This window comes from Herpailurus yagouaroundi, unplaced genomic scaffold, assembly GCF_014898765.1.
Source record: "Herpailurus yagouaroundi ecotype Mexico unplaced genomic scaffold, PumYag 182, whole genome shotgun sequence".
Lineage (NCBI taxonomy): Eukaryota > Metazoa > Chordata > Mammalia > Carnivora > Felidae > Herpailurus > Herpailurus yagouaroundi.
The window spans coordinates 25,105,934-25,120,808 of NW_024412413.1; the positions used below are offsets into that span (position 1 = coordinate 25,105,934).

At 39.5% G+C, this 14,875-nt stretch overlaps 1 protein-coding gene across 1 annotated transcript in view; it reads left to right on the forward strand.

The window, feature by feature from the left end:
* The window catches only part of CCDC38 (coiled-coil domain containing 38), a 59,379-nt gene that overhangs the window by 29,727 nt on the left and 14,777 nt on the right, over positions 1-14,875 (forward strand). The gene's annotated exons all lie outside the window — the stretch shown is intronic.

Below are 14,875 nucleotides of genomic sequence, written 5' to 3' on the forward strand. Positions count from 1 at the left end.
ATCACCCACCCTCTCCTCCCTCCCACCCCCCATCAACCCTCAGTTTGCTCTCAGTTCTCAACAGTCTCTTATGCTTTGGCTCTCTCCCACTCTAACCTCTTTTTTTTTTTCCTTCCCCTCCCCCATGGGTTCCTGTTAAGTTTCTCAGGATCCACATAAGAGTGAAACCATATGGTATCTGTCTTTCTCTGTATGGCTTATTTCACTTAGCATCACACTCTCCAGTTCCATCCACGTTGCTACAAAAGGCCATATTTCATTTTTTCTCATTGCCACGTAGTATTCCATAGTGTATATAAACCACAATTTCTTTATCCATTCATCAGTTGATGGACATTTAGGCTCTTTCCATAATTTGGCTATTGTTGAGAGTGCTGCTATGAACATTGGGGTATAAGTGCCCCTATGCATCAGTACTCCTGTGTCCCTTGGATAAATTCCTAGCAGTGCTATTGCTGGGTCATAGGGTAGGTCTATTTTTAATTTTCTGAGGAACCTCCACACTGCTTTCCAGAGTGGCTGCACCAATTTGCATTCCCACCAACAGTGCAAGAGGGTTCCCGTTTCTCCACATCCTCTCCAGCATCTATAGTCTCCTGATTTGTTCATTTTGGCCACTCTGACTGGCGTGAGGTGATACCTGAGTGTGGTTTTGATTTGTATTTCCCTGATAAGGAGCGACGCTGAACATCTTTTCATGTGCCTGTTGGCCATCCGGATGTCTTCTTTAGAGAAGTGTCTATTCATGTTTTCTGCCCATTTCTTCACTGGGTTATTTGCTTTTCGGGTGTGGAGTTTGGTGAGCTCTTTATAGATTTTGGATACTAGCCCTTTGTCCGATATGTCATTTGCAAAGATCTTTTCCCATTCCGTTGGTTGCCTTTTAGTTTTGTTGGTTGTTTCCTTTGCTGTGCAGAAGCTTTTTATCTTCATAAGGTCCCAGTAATTCACTTTTGCTTTTAATTCCCTTGCCTTTGGGGATGTGTTGAGTAAGAGATTGCTACGGCTGAGGTCAGAGAGGTCTTTTCCTGCTTTCTCCTCTAAGGTTTTGATGGTTTCCTGTCTCACATTCAGGTCCTTTATCCATTTTGAGTTTATTTTTGTGAATGGTGTGAGAAAGTGGTCTAGTTTCAACCTTCTGCATGTTGCTGTCCAGTTCTCCCAGCACCATTTGTTAAAGAGACTGTCTTTTTTCCATTGGATGTTCTTTCCTGCTTTGTCAAAGATGAGTGGGCCATACGTTTGTGGGTCTAGTTCTGGGGTTTCTATTCTATTCCATTGGTCTATGTGTCTGTTTTTGTGCCAATACCATGCTGTCTTGATGATGACAGCTTTGTAGTAGAGGCTAAAGTCTGGGATTGTGATGCCTCCTGCTTTGGTCTTCTTCTTCAAAATTACTTTGGCTATTCGGGGCCTTTTGTGGTTCCATATGAATTTTAGGATTGCTTGTTCTAGTTTTGAGAAGAATTACTCATTATTTTTCTAATAAATTGCTAGCTCTCAACCTTGCCTATCCCAGGGAAGCTTTAAGAAAATATACTGCTGCCCAGGATGGGTACACTGGCCCCAAGAAAGGATCTGGGCCATGACAATCACACATGACAAAAGTCAGTGCAGATACCATACTCTGAATTCTAGGGACCCTGAAGTCGCTCCACTTCTGTGGCATTTAACAATCAATGTTTTGTTTTTAATTAAATTTTTTATTTTGAGGTAGTTGTAGATTCACATAGTTTTAGGAAATACAGAGATCCATGTACCCGTAACCAGTTTCCCCCAATGGTAACATCTTGCAAAATTGTAGTACAATATCACAACCAGGATATTGGCATTGATACAGTCAAGATGCAATCAAATACAGAACATCACCATGAGGATTCTTCATCATGCCCCATAGCAGTATACCCACTTCCCTCCCTCCTCCTCTCCCTAACTCCTGGCAACCACTAATCTGTTCTCTATTGCTTCGATTTCTGTCATTTCAAGAATGTTATATAAATGCAATCATACATTATGTAACCTTTTGGGATTGGATGCTTTACAAAGGATAATTCTCTGAAGGTTCATCCAGGCTGTTGGATCTATCAATAGTTGGTTCCTTTTCATTGCTGAGTAGTATTTACAGTTAACCCTTGAACAACATGGGTTTGAACTATGAAGATTCCCTTATATGTGGAATTTGTTTCAATAAATATAGTACAGTACTGTAAATGTATTTTCTCTTCCTTATAATTTTCTTAACATTTTCTTTCATCTAGCCTACTTTGTAAGAATATAGTATATAATACATATAACATACAAAATATGTATTAATTGACTGTTATTGGTAAGGATTCTGGTCAATAGTAGGCTATTAGTAGTTAAGTTTTGGGGGAGTCAAAAGTTATGTGTGGATTTTTGACTGCATAGGGGGTTGGCTCCCCTAACCCTTGTGTTGTTCCAGAGCCAACTGTAGATGATATGTACACACTACAAATTAACTATTCACTCATAGAACAACATCCAGATTGTTTCTAGAGTGGAGCTATAACATTACTATAAATATATTTGTGCAATGTTTTTGTGTGCACAGAATTTGCATTTCTCTGGAATAAATGCCTAGAGTGCAACTGTTGAGTTGGATGGCAGGTGCATTCACAGTTTTTAAAGAAACTGCCAATTTGTTTCCTAGAGTGGCTATACCATTTTACATTCCCACCAGCAATGAACAAGGGATCCAGTTTCTCTCCATTCTCACCAACATTTACCATTTTGATTTTTAAAAATTTTAGCTATTCTGATTGATGTATATATCTTATTGTGCTTTTTCTTTAAAAAAATCTTATTTCTGGTTCTTTTTTATTTGAGTATAGTTGACATACAATGTTACATTAGTTTCAGGTGTACAATATAGTAATTTGATGCTATGCTCATCACAAGTGTAGTTACCATCTGTCATCATACAACACTATTATGATATCTTTGACTATATTCCTATGCTGTGCCTTTTATTCTCATGACTTATTCATTCCATAACTGGGAGCCTGTATCTCCCACTCCCCTTCACCCATTGTGCCTATCCCCCAACCCCCTCCTCTCTGGAAGACAAATAATTAGTTTGTTCTCTGTATTTATAGGTCTGATTCTCCTTTTTGTTTATTCATTTGCCTTTTAGATTCCACATATGAGTGAAATCACATGGTATTTGTGTTTCTCGTCTGATTTATTTCATTTACCATAATACTCTATGTCCATCCATGTTGTTGCAAATGGCATTATCTCATCTTTTTTTTTTTTTGGATGCATAATCTTCCTATCTTTTGTGCTTTTTATTTGCATTTCCCTAGTAACTAATGTTGTTGAACATCTGTTCATGTACTTAATAACTTTATATCTTGTTTCGTGAAATGTCTGTTCACGTCTTTTGACAGTTTTCTAACTGGATTGTCTGGTTTTGTTTCTTACTGTTGAAGTTTGAGAATTCTTTATATATTTCTATATTAGCCCTTTGTGGATATGTAGGTTGCAAATATTTCCCCTCAGTCTGCAGATTGTCCTTTCTCTTACCAGGGTCTTTTGTAGAACAAAAGTTTTTGATATTGATGGAAGTCCAATTTATCAATTTTTTCTAATGTGGATCATGCTTTTCATGTCAGGTCTAAAACTTTTAAACTAGTCCTAGATACCAAGGATTACTTTTCATGTTTTCTCTGAAAAGTTTTTATAGTTTTGCATTTAAGTCTGTGATCGATTTTAGGTTAATTATTTTTGAATAAGGTATGAGATTTAGATTGAGAGGTTTTTTGTTTGTTTGTTTGTTTTTTGCCTATGGATGTCCATTGCTCTAGCACCATTTGTTGAAATGGCTTCTCCACTGAATTGTTTTTGTATCTGTGTCAAAAATCAGGCATATTTGTTCAGGTCTGTTTCCAGATTCTCTATTCTGTTCCATTGATCTATGTGGCCGTCTAACACCAATACCACATGGTCTTTATTACTATAAGCTATTAGTCTTGAAATCATTTAGACTGATTCTTCTTACTCTATTCCTTTTTCAAAATTTTGTTGACTATTCTAGTTCCTTTGGCTTTCCATGCAAATTTTAGAACAATTTTATCTATATCTACAAAAAAAAACACTTCCTGGAATCATTAGAATTGTGTTAAAACCTTTTTATGGTTTGAATTATGTCTCCCTATATCTTTATAAAAGATATATTGAAGTCTAATCCATGGTACTATCTATGAATGTTACCTTATTTAGAAATAGGATCTTTGTAGGTATAAGCAAATTGAATCCATGAGGGTAGACCCTTAATCCAGTATGACTGGTATCCTTAAGAGACACAGAGATGCAGGGAGAACGCCATATGACAACAGAGGCAGAGATTGGAGTGATGCATCTACAAGCCAAAGTACACCAATGATTGCCAACCACACAAGAAGCTAAAAGAAAGGCATGGAAGAGATTCTTCCCTGAAGACTTCAGGGAGAGCATGGCCCTGCTGACAGCTTGATTTTGGACTTCTAGCCTCCAGAACTGTGAGAGAATAAGTTCCTGTTGTTTTAAGCCACCTTGTTTGTGGTACTTTGTTACAGCAGCCCTAGGAAACAAATTTGAACCTGTATATCAATTTGGGAAGAACTGACATCTTTAACTATATTAACTCTTACAATCCATGAACATAGTATGTCTCTCCATTCATTTAGATTTTCTTTGATTTTTGTTCATCAGCTTTTCATAGTTTTCAGCATACAGGCCCTGTGCATATTTTGTCAGATTTAAACATAATAGTTTTCCTATTTTTTTTTCTTTTTGAGAAATTGTGAATGGAACTGTATTTTTAATTTTAGTGTTCTTGTGTTCATTGCTAGTATATAGAAATACAATTGATTGTTGTACTTTCATATACTCTGATTTTGAAGAGCTCACTTATTAGTTCCAGGAATTTTGGGTTTGTTCCTTTGGGGTTTTTTTATATTCCTTTGGATTTTCCACGTAGACCACCATGTCATCTGCAAATAGAAACAGTTTTATTTCTTCCTTTATGATACGTATGCCTTTTATATCCTTTTCTTGCCTTACTGCAGTGAGTAGAACATTCTATGTGGAATAATAGTAGAGAGAGCAGCCATCCTTGCCTTGTCCAGTCTTAAGAGGGTTCGGGTTTTCACCATTAAGTAAAATGTTAGCTGTAGGATTTTTATACAGATAACCTATCAACTTCAGGAAATCCTCTCTAGTCTAATTTCTCTGTGAGTTATCATAAATGAGCATTGAATTTTGTCAAATGCCTTTTCTGAATCTATCAATACACACAGTAACATGCAAGCACCACATTCACTCCTCAGAAAGCTCACCACTCTCATAGTTTCTTTCATTCATTCAACCAGTACTTATTGAATGACCTGTGGACCCAACAGTAAATAAAACACAGTCTCTACCCTCAAGAAGCTTATCATCTAGTGAGAAAACAGACAAGGGATTAGTCAGCTACAATATAATAGATAATACCACTGGAAGGATAAGCTCAGAGTGCCACAGGCATGCAAAGAAAGAACTCTTAACCCAGATGACAGGTGAGGGAGTAAGAGAGCAAGGGCAGGATAAGTGAACACTCTCCAGAACAGATGGCATCCAAGCTGAGTCTGGTGAGAGGAGGAGGCATCGGGGAAGACAAGCTCTGGGAGAAGTTGGAGCCTTTTGTCACAGAGGTGGCAGAGCTTGGTTCTGTGAAAGTGAGAGGCAGATAAGTACTGTATCATGAGCAGGTAAGCGTGGTGCCATCCTAAGGAGCCTGGATTTGTCCCAGGGGTTGTCCCAGAGCTTGGTTCTGTGAAAGTGAGGGGCAGATAAGTACTGTATCATGAGCAGGTAAGCGTGGTGCCATCCTAAGGAGCCTGGATTTGTCCCAGGGGTCCTGGGGAGACACTGAGTGTTTTAAGCAAGAGTGTAACAGAGACTCAATTGGATTTACATTTTAGCAAATTGGATGTGGGAGTATTTTATCGAATAAAATGGAGGGAGACAAAACTAGAGATTAGAAGGGCCAGTTAGGAGCCTGTTGTCACAATTCAGGGGAGATATAATGAACTGCCTCAATAAGATAGTGGCCGTAGGAACAAAGAAGGAAAGGCTGTGAGACACCTCAGGGAAGTGGTATTGACAGGCTTTGAAAGGCTCACATAAAAGATTGGGGGAAGTGTGAGGAAAAGAGAGTGGTCAAAAAACTCACAAATTTTGTCAAAGATAACTCTCAAATTTCTGGGGGGCAATGGGGTATATAGCGTTGTCATTCAATAATTTTGGGATCACAGTAAGGGGAGCAGGCCTGAAAAGGAAAATAAGGAGTATGATTTTGGATTGTCTTATTTTTAGCTCCTTGTAGGGCAGCCAAGTGGACATTGATGTCCACTGGAAGTTAGACATTGAAGTCTAGAGCTCAAGAGAAAGAGATAGATATGTGGGAGCCATTAGTATATTAGCAGTAGTGGAATCTATGAGAGAGGATGAAATAACCCCAAAAGAGTGGGTACAATGAGACAGGAAGAAAGCTGAGAAACCACAGACAATTATGTCAGAAAGGAAACCAAAAAGGTAACAAGAATTTCAGAGAGGCGGGAAAAGACTAATTAGAAAATGATACCACTGGGGCGCCTGAGTGGCTCAGTCAGTTAAGTATCCGACTTCCACTGGGGTACCTGAGTGGCTCAGCCAATTAAGCATCCAACTTCAGCTCAGGTCATGATCTCATGGTTTGTGAGATCCTGCGTCGGGCTCTGTGCTGACAGAGCCGTCTTGTGCTCTGTCTCTCTCAAAAAGAAATAAAACATTGAAAAAAAAGAAAAAGAAAAAATTATACCACTGGATCAAGAGAAGAGTTGGGTAGGATAATAGTTATCAAATGCTTTCTCAGGGGACATTTCCCAAATATTCGCTTACGTCAATGGCTCTTTCTCTGTTTTCCCATGGCTTAAAGGGCAGTTCCAGGTAGGTATTTTGTCCCCTCAAACTCAACACGAACAAAGAAAATATTAATCTCTTTCTTATCTTACCCTTAAACTGTTCTCCATCTTGTTAGGGCTACTTCCATTATTCCAGGCTCACAGATTACAAATGTTGGAGTCATCTTTGTCTCTTCTCTTTTGGCCCTAGTAGCTCTTTCTACTCTTGGGCCCCATGATTGCATTCTTCCATATAGCTCTAGAATCTCCTCCCTCCCCTAACCCACTTATTCACTTTCCCCTTCATCACTACCCTCTACTTGAAAGCGATATATATATATATATACACACACACACACACATATATATATATATATATATATATATACTATATATGTATACTATATACTATATATACATATATATAACATGTATACATATATATACATATATACATATAGTATACTATATACTATATATGCATATATATACATATATATACGTGTGTGTGTATATATATATATTTGACTATATATATATATATATATATATATATATATGTTATTGTCAAATTGGTTTCCATACAACACCCAGTGCTCATCCCAACAGGTGGTCTCCTCAATGCCCATCACCCACTTTCCCCTCTCCCCCACCCCCCATCAACCCGTAGTTTGTTCTCAGTATTTAAGAGTCTCTTATGGTTTGCCTCCTTCCCTCTCTGTAACTTTTTATCCCCCTTCCCCTCCCTACTGATCTTCTGTTAATTTTCTCAGGATCCACATAAGAGGGAAAACATATGGTATCTGTCTTTCTCTGCCTGACTTATTTCACTTAGCATAATACTCTCCAGGTCCATCTACATTGCTACAAATGGCCAGATTTCATTCTTTCTCATTGCCAACTAGTATCCCATTGTATATATAACCACATCTTTATCCGTTTGTCAGCTGATGGCCATTTAGGCTCTTTCCATAATTTGGCTATTGTTGAAAGTGCTGCTATCAACATTGGGGTGCAAGTGCCCCTATGCATCAGCACTCTTGTATCCTTTGGGTAAATTCCTAGCAGTGCTATTGCTGGGTCATAGGGTAGATCTATTTTTAACTTTTTGAGGAACCTCCACACTGTTCTCCAGAGTGGCTGCCCAATTTGCATTCCCACCAACAGTGCAAGAGGGTTCCCATTTCTCCACATCCTCGCCAGCATCTATAGTCTCCTGATTTGTTCATTTTAGCCACTCTGGCTGGCATGAGATGATATCTCAGTGTGGTTTTGATTTGTATTTCCCTGATGAGGAGTGACGTTGAGCATCTTTCCATATGCCTGTTGGCCATCTGGATGTCTTCTTTAGAAAAGTGTCTATTCATGTTTTCTGCCCATTTCTTCACTAGATTATTTGTTTTTGGGGCGTGGAGTTTGGTGAGTTCTTTATAGATGTTAGATACTAGCCCTTTATCTGATATGTCATTTGCAAATATCTTTTCCCATTCCGTTGGTTGCCTTTTCATTTTGTTAATGGTTTCCTTTGCAGCGCAGAAGCTTTTTTATCTTGATGAGGTCCCAATAGTTCATTTTTGCTTTTAATTCCCTTGTCTTTGGAGATGTGTCAAGTAAGAAATTGCTGCAGCTGAGGCCAGAGAGGTTTTTTCCTGCTTTCTTCTCTAGGGTTTTGATGGTTTCCTGTCTCACATTCAGGTCCTTCATCCATTTGGAATTTATTTTTGTGAATGGTGTAACAAAGTGGCCTAGTTTCATTCTTCTGCATGTTGCTGTCCAGTTCTACCAGCATCATTTGTTAAAGAGACTGTCTTTTTTCCATTGGATATTCTTTCCTGCTCTGTCAAAGATTTGTAGATCCAATTCTAGAGTCTCTATTCTATTCCGTTGGTCTATGTGTCTGTTTTTGTCTATGTCTCTGTTTTGACAATGTCATACTGTCTTGATGATTACAGCTTTGTAGTAGAGTCTAAAGTCTGGGGTTGTGATACCTCCTGCTTTGGTCTTCTTCTTCAATATTACTTTGGCTATTCAGGGTCTCTTGTGGTTCCATACAAATTTTAGGATTGCTTGTTCCAGCTTTGAGAAGAATGCTGGTGCAATTTTGATTGGGATTGCACTGAATGTGTAGATCGCTTTGGGTAGTATTGACATTTTAACAATATTTATTCTTCCAATCAGAAGAATAAACTTCCATTTATTTGTATCTTCTTCAATTTCCTTCATAAGCTTTCTATAGTTTTTAGCATACAGATCTTTTACATCTTTGGTTAGGTTTATTCCTAGATATTTTATGATTCTTGGTGCAATTGTGAATGGGATCAGTTTCTTCATTTGTCTTTCTGATGCCTCATTATTAGTGTATGAGAATACAACTGATTTCTGTGCATTAATTTTGTATTTTGTGACTTTGCTGAATTCATGTACCAGTTTTAGCAGACCTTTGGTGGAGTCTATCAGGTTTTCTATTTATAGTATCATGTCATCTCCAAAAAGTGAAAGCTTGACTCCATCTTTGCCAATTTGGATGTCTTTGATTTCCTTTTGGTGTCTGATTGCTGATGCTAGAACTTCCAATACTATGTTAAACAACAGCGGTGAGAATGGACATCCCTGTCGTGTTCCTGATCTCAGGGGGAAAGCTCTCAGTTTTTCCCCATTGAGGATGATATTAGCTGTGGGCTTTTCATAAATGGATTTTATGATGTTTAAGTATGTTCCTTCTATCCCAACTTTCTTGAGGGCTTTTACTAAGAAAGAATGCTGAATTTTGTCAAATGTTTTTTCTGCATCAGTTGACAGAATCATATGGTTCTTATCTTTTCTTTTATTAATGTGATGTATCACATTGATTGATTTGTGAATATTAAACCAGCCCTGCAGCCCAGGAATGAATCCTGCTTGATCATGATGAATAATTCTTTTTATATGCGGTTGAATTCGATTTCCTAGTATCCTGTTGAGAATTTTTGCATCCATATTTATCAGGGATATTGGCCTGTAGTTCTGGTTTTTTGGGGTTTGTTTGTTTGGTTGGTTGGTTGGGTTTGTTTTGTTTTGTTTTGTTTTTGTTTTTGTTTTTTTGCTGGGTCTCTGCTTTTGGAATCAAAGTAATGCTGGCTTCATAGAATGAGTCTGGAAGTTTTCCTTCCCTTTCTATTTTTTGGAACAGCTTGATAGGTATTATCTCTGCTTTAAATGTCTGGTAGAATTCCCCAGGGAAGCCATCTGGTCCTGGACTCTTATTTGTTGGGAGATTTTTGATAACTGATTCAATTTCTTCACTGGTTATTGGTCTGTTCAAATTTTCTTTTCTTCTTGTTTGAGTTTTGGAAGTGTGTGGGTGCTTAGGAATTTGTCCATTTCTTCCAGGTTGTCCAGTTTGTTGGCATATAATTTTTTATAGTATTCTCTGATAATCCCTTGTATTTCTAAGGGATTGGTTGTAATAATTCCATTTTCATTCATGATTTTATCTATTTGGGTCCTCTCCCTTTTCTTTTTGAGAAGCCTGGCTAGAGGTTTATCAATTTTGTTTATTTTTTCAAAAAACCAACTCTTGGTTTCATTGATCTGCTCTACTGTTTTTTAGATTCTATATTGTTTATTTCTGCTCTGATCTTATTTGTCTCCTTCTCCTGGGTTTGGGGTGTCTTTGCTGTTCTGCTTCTAGTTCTGTTAGGTGTGCTGTTAAATTTTGTATTTGGGATTTTTCTTATTTCTTGAGATAGGCGTGGATTGCAATGTATTTTCCTCTCAGGACTGCCTTTGCTGCATCCCAAAGCATTTGGATTGTTGTATTTTCATTTTCATTTGTTTCCATATTTTTAAATAATTTTTTCTCTAATTTCCTGGTTGACCCATTCATTCTTTAGTAGGATGTTCTTTAACCTTCATGGTTTTGGAGGTTTTCCAGATTTTTCCTGTGGTTGATTTCAAGTTTCATAGCATTGTGATCTGAAAGTATGCATGGTATGATCTCAATTCTTTTATACTCATGAAGGGCTGTTTTGTGACCCAGTATGTGATCTATCTTGGAGAATGTTCCATGTGCACTCGAGAAGAAAGTATATTCCATTGCTTTGGGATGCAGAGTTCCAAATATATCTGTCAAGTCCATCTGATCCAATGTATCATTCAGGGCCCTTGTTTCATTATTGATTCTCTGTCTAGATGATCTGTCCATTGTTGTAAGTGGAGATTTAAAGTCTCCTGCAATTACCACATTCTTATCAATAAGGTTGTTTATGTTCATGATTAATTGTTTTATATATTTGGGGGTTCCTGTATTCAGTGCATAGACATTTATAATTGTTAGCTCTTCATGATGGATAGACCCTGTAACTATTATATAATGCCCTTCCTCATCTCTTGTTACAGCCTTTAATTTAAAGTCTAGTTTGTCTGATATAAGTATGGCTACTCCAGCTTTCTTTTGACTTCCAGTAGCATGATAGATAGTTCTCCGTCCCCTCACGTTCACTCTGAAGGTGTCTTCAGGTCTAAAATGTGTCTCTTTTAGACAGCAAATAGATGGGTCTTGGTTTTTTTTATCCATTCTGATACCCTATGTCTTTTGGTTAGAGCATTTACTCCATTTACATTCAGTGTTATTATTGAAATATATGGGTTTAGAGTCATTGCGATATCTGTAGGTTTCATGCTTGTAATGGTGTCTCTGGTACTTTGTGGTCCTTGCAACATTTCACTCACAGAGTCCCCCTTAGGGTCTCTTGTAGGGCTGGGTTAGTGGTGATGAATTCCTTCAGTTTTTGTTTGTTTGGGAAAACCTTTGTCTCTCCTCCTATTCTGAATGACAGACTTGCTGGGTAAAGGATTCTTGGCTGCATATTTTTTCCATTCATCACATTGAAGATTTCCTGCCATTCCTTTCTGGCCTGCCAAGTTTCAGTAGATAGGTCTGCTACTACCCTTATGTGTCTACCTTTGTATGTTAAGGCCCGTTTATCCCTAGCTGCTTTCAGAATTCTCTCTTTATCCCTGCATTTTGCCAGTTTCACGATGATATGTCATGCAAAAGATTGATTCAAGTTATGTCTGAAGGGAGTTCTCTGTGCCTCTTGGATTTCAATACCTGTTTCCTTCCCCAGATTGGGGAAGTTCTCAGCTATGATTTGGCCAAGTACACTTTCATCCCCTTTCTCTCTCTTCTTCTTCTTCTGGAATTCCTATGATACAGATATTGTTCCATTTGATTGTATCACTTAGTTCTCTAATTCTCCCTTCATACTCCTGGATTTTTTTTTTTAATCTCTCTTTATCTCACCTTCTTCATTTTCCATAATTTTATCTTCTTATTCACCTATTCTCCCCTCTGCCTCTTCAATCTGTACTGCAGCTGCCTCCATTTTATTTTGCACCTCATTGATAGAATTTTTTAATTCATCATGACTATTTTTTAGTTCTTGATCGCTGTAGCAACAGATTCTCTGCTCTCCTCTATGCTTTTTTCAAGCCCAGGTATTAATTTTATGACTATTATTCTAAATTCTTGTTCTGTTATATTGCTTAAATCAGTTTTGATCAATTCATTAGCTACTTCCTGGAATTTCTTTTGAGGAGAATTCTTCCCTTTCGTCATTTTAGCTAGTTTTTTTTGTCCCTTATGTGTTTTAAAAGCTTGTTGTGTGCTCTGCACCTGTGAATACTGCTATATTAAAGGAGGGTTATACACTGTCCAGGGCCTGGCCTTTCAGGAGGTGTTTTTTTTGGAGATTGTTACTTGCTCTCTGTTGTTGTGACTTTAGTTATTTTATTACCCTACTTGTAGTGATATTTTGGACCCTCCACCAGGTGTGCTTTGATTTGTTCCTTGGAGTTGCCCTGTAAAGGAAAACAGAAAGACAAACTGGAGACAAAACATGCAAACACATAAATAACACAAACAAATAAACAAAAACAAAAAACTAAAGACTAAAAACAAAAAACCCAAAAACACTGACTACAAGTAAAGAAGAGGGTGGAGGTGGTGCTGATGGAAGAGCACATACAAAGAGAGAAATGACTGGGGTGGGGAGGGGGAAGAAAACATAAACATTGATTAGGCAGAGACTAAAAGTCTTAATCCAGAGAGGGAGAAAGGAAAATAAAGAAGGAGGCAGGGAAAATGACACGAAGATAAAGTTACCCAGACAGAGAAACTATATGGCTTGATTATTTCAGAGAGAGAAAGGAGTGTAAAAAAGGAGATGTAGAACATGTATCAAGACAATGGATTAAATATGTCTATTTAGACAGAACAATAACTAAGGAATCCAGCCTAGAGGAGGGAAGAGATAAGGAGGAGAAATGGGGGAGGGGGAAGAATATATCTATATATCCAGAGTTGACCTAGAGTTAATCCAGGCAATGCTGCATCGCTTGTAGGTAGTAGCTGTCTGTAGGGTCTGTGTCACTCCAGTGGATAGGCAGTTACCCAGTGCAAGGGGCCTGGTTTGGCGTAGTCCGAACCCATCTCTATTATGGGCCCCGGGAGTGATCCCTGAGGCCCCGCCTTGGTGGTGGGGGGAGGCTGTGGAATGGTGATCCCCCAGTCTCTTCTCCACGGAGCCGGACCTGGTGGACTCCATTTGAGTCATACTCACTGTGCGGTGAGCACAGATGAGGTGGTCCTTCTTGCTCGGCCAACTCCCCTAACCTTGCGCTTGGCTAGGATTCAAAGTCCTGCTCCATGCACTCTGGCACTGGGGAAGCGCCACTCAGTGTGACGATATGTGGTCCCAGCTGGCTTTGCGCCGCTGCACTTCAGGGAGGACCGCCTTCTCTTACCGAGAACTGAGTCGCTGCCCTCACTTCAACTGAGTCGCCACCCTTACTTCAAGCCCCTGGGGTGGTGGACACAGGCAGGCTTTGTCTTTTCCCACAGCACTACAGGGAATCAGAGGCATTATCCTCCTGCAGACTGCGCCCTCAGCCCAGCCACTGCGCCTGGGAGTGGCAGATGCAGGCAGGTTCAGTGCTATCGCACAGCCTTACAGGGAGGGAACCACTTTTTCTGATTGTGGACTGAGCTCCTGACATACCACCACACCGAGGCCTGGCTCCCCTCCTCCCCAGGTGTGTGAACAGGGAGCCAGCTCCAGTCTGAAGAAAGCCCCACAGTTAGAGATCGGATCCCTCTCAGTCTCAGTCCCAGGTCTTTCTCCTGTCCAGACATGGTCAGACACTTCCCCTAGCCACTCTTTCTCTTCCCTTTGTCTCTCTGTAGAAAGGGGTCCCTCCCCTCTGTGCCCACGTGGCCGTTTTTTATCTCCCCCAGTTCGCAGTTACCCACCTATCTTTTTTCCAGCTTTCCCATTTTCTTCCTAGTAGATTCAGTCTCTTTTCCTCTCAGACTCTGGTGTTCAAAGTCCTTTGGCTTCTGCACTTCTTTGTTTGAGAGTCGTGGGAAGTATGGATCCCCCTACTTCTCCACCATCTTGGTCCCTGGGGAAGCCTAAAGTATTTTTTGTGAAAGTTTTAATTACATAGATCACACCAATAGCCAGCTTTCTCTCCCTAGCCCATGCTTTTTAATTTTCCAATCATTTTCAATTTATCCTTCTTAAAGGACTTTTCCAGAGCCACTTTGCAAACCACATAATTATTCTTTAAGAATGTACCTCAAGGTGCCTGGGTGGCTCAGTAGGTTAAGTGTCCGACTCAGGTCATGATCTCGCAGTCTGTGAGTTGGAGCCCTGCTTTGGCAGCTCAGAGCCTGGAACCTGCTTCAGATTCTGTGTCTCCCTCTCTCTCTGCCCCTTCCCCATTCTCTCTCTCTCTCTCAAAAATAAATATTAAGGGGCGCCTGGGTGGCACAGTCGGTTAAGCGTCCGACTTCAGCCAGGTCACGATCTTGCAGTCCGTGAGTTCGAGCCCCGCGTCGGGCTCTGGGCTGATGGCTCAGAGCCTGGAGCCTGTTTCCGATTCTGTGTCTCCCTCTCTCTCTGCCCCTC